The following is a 2,626-nucleotide window of genomic DNA, read 5'->3' as shown; positions in this document are numbered from 1 at the left end:
AGTGAGATATACATGGAGGAGGCTTCATCAAGCTAGCCGTCTTGATTACTTCCTGGTCTCGTTCTTGCATCAAAAGTTTTAAAGGTATTAATCGGAGACAGAATGTGATCGGACCACCATCTAATTGGTCTCCATATAACTGTTACAGAATGTGATCAGACCATCTAATTGGCTTCCATATAACTCTTACAGGATGTGATCGGACCATCTAATTGGCTTCCATATAACTCTTACAGAATGTGATCAGACCATCTAATTGGCCTCTATAACTCTTACAGAATGTGATCAGGCCACCATCTAATTGGCCTCCATATAACTCTTACAGAATGTGATCAGGCCACCATCGAATTGGCCTCCATATAACTCTTACAGAATGTGATCAGACCATCATCTAATTGGCCTCCATATAACTCTTACAGAATGTGATCAGGCCACCATCTAATTGGCCTCCATATAACTCTTACAGAATGTGATCAGGCCACCATCTAATTGGCTTCCATATAACTCTTACAGAATGTGATCAGACCATCATCTAATTGGCCTCCATATAACTCTTACAGAATGTGATCAGGCCACCATCTAATTGGCCTCCATATAACTCTTACAGAATGTGATCAGGCCACCATCTAATTGGCCTCCATATAACTCTTACAGGATGTGATCAGACCACCATCTAATTGGCCTCCATATAACTCTTACAGAATGTGATCAGGCCACCATCTAATTGGCCTCTATAACTCTTACAGAATGTGATCAGGCCACCATCTAATTGGCCTCCATATAACTCTTACAGAATGTGATCAGACCATCATCTAATTGGCCTCCATATAACTCTTACAGAATGTGATCAGGCCACCATCTAATTGGCCTCCATATAACTCTTACAGAATGTGATCAGACCATCTAATTGGCCTCCATATAACTCTTACAGAATGTGATCAGACCATCATCTAATTGGCCTCCATATAACTCTTACAGAATGTGATCAGACCATCATCTAATTGGCCTCCATATAACTCTTACAGAATTTCCACGTGGACGGGGTTATTGGACATTTTATCAAAGCCTACTGGATGACAATTTGTTCTTAACAAAGACAAAATAATTAATTTGCAAATAAATTCATTAAAAATCCTACAATGTGATTTTCTGGAATTTTTTTTCTCATTTTGTCTGTCATAGTTGAAGTGTACCAATGATGAAAATTACAGGCCTCATCTTTTTAAGTGGGAGAACTTGCTCAATTGGTGGCTGACAATGCTTTTTTGCCCCACTATACTTGTCTATTTATTGAAAATCACATTGATTATCTCTTTGGTCCAATTACAGCTTGCTAGTGGTGCTGCCTACTCCAGACAACTCGTTTATTAAATCATATGAGAAAACATATTTCACCTTATTTTGAATGCTAAGTCAGATTTTCCTGAACAAGCCATACAAAGCTGGTTACAATTTCATTTCAATGTTTTAACCCAGTCGGATTTCAATGTATCGGCCTCTATCTCTGTCTCTCTCCTCTCATGCTCTCTCTCGGTCTCTATCTCGCTCTCTCCCCCTCTTTCTCTCGCTCTCTCATGCTCTCTCTCTCTCCCCCCTCTCTCTCTCGCTTTCTCCCCCCCTATCTATCTCGCTTTCTCCCCCACTCTCTCTCTCTCGCCCCCCCTATCTCTCTCGCTCTCTCGCCCCCTCTCTCTCACTCTCTCGCCCTCTCTCTCTCGCTCTCTCCCCCATCTCGCTCTCCTCCCCTCTCTCTCTCTCGCTCTCTCCCCCTCTCTCTCTAGCTCTCTCCCCCCTCTCTCTCTCTCGCTTCCCCATCTCTCTCTCTCGATCCACCCTCTCTCTCTCGCTCTCTGTCTCGCTCTCTCTCCTCTCTCTCTCTCTCCCTCCGTCTCTCTCTCTCGCTCCCCCGTCTCTCTCTCTCTCGTTCTCTGTCTCGCTCTCTCTCCTCTCTCGCTCTCGCTCTCGCTCTCTCCCCCCTCTCTCTCTTGCTCCCTCTCTCTCTCACTCTCTCTCCCCCATCTCTCTCTCGCTCCCCCCTCTCTCGCGCTCTCTCGCGCTCTCTCTCTCTCGCTTTCTCTATCGCTTTTTCTCTCCCCGCTCTCTCTCGCTCTCTCGCTTGCTCTCTCTCGCTTGCTCTCTCTCGCTTTCTCTCTCCCCGCTCTCTGTCTCTCTCCCCGCTCTCTGTCTCTCTCCCCGCTCTCTCTCGCTCTCTCGCTTGCTCTCTCTCTCTCGCTTGCTCTCTCTCTCTCGCTTGCTCTCTCTCTCTCGCTTTCTCTCTCCCCCCTCTCTAGCTCTCTCTCTCGCGCTCTCTCCTCTCTCCCCCCTCTCTCGCACTCTCTCTCCCCCCTCTCTCTCACGCTCTCTCTCCCCCCTCTCTCTCACGCTCTCTCCCCCCTCTCTCTCGCGCTCTCTCCCCCCTCTCTAGCAATCTCTCTCTCTCTTTCTCTCTCTCGCTCGCTCTCCCCCCCCTCTAGCAATCTCTCTCTCTCGCGCGCGTTCTCCCCCCTCTCTCTCGTGCTCTCTCCCCCCCCTCTCTCTCGCGTTCTCTCCCCCCTCTCTCTCTCGCGTTCTCTCTCCCCCCTCTCTCGCTCTCTCTCTCACTCCTCTCGCTCTTTCTCTCCCCCTT

Source organism: Salvelinus fontinalis, chromosome 36 (genome assembly GCF_029448725.1).
Source record: "Salvelinus fontinalis isolate EN_2023a chromosome 36, ASM2944872v1, whole genome shotgun sequence".
NCBI classification, from domain to species: Eukaryota; Metazoa; Chordata; class Actinopteri; order Salmoniformes; family Salmonidae; genus Salvelinus; species Salvelinus fontinalis.
The sequence above is the reverse complement of the archived record's forward strand: the minus strand, read 5'-3'. Positions refer to the sequence as shown.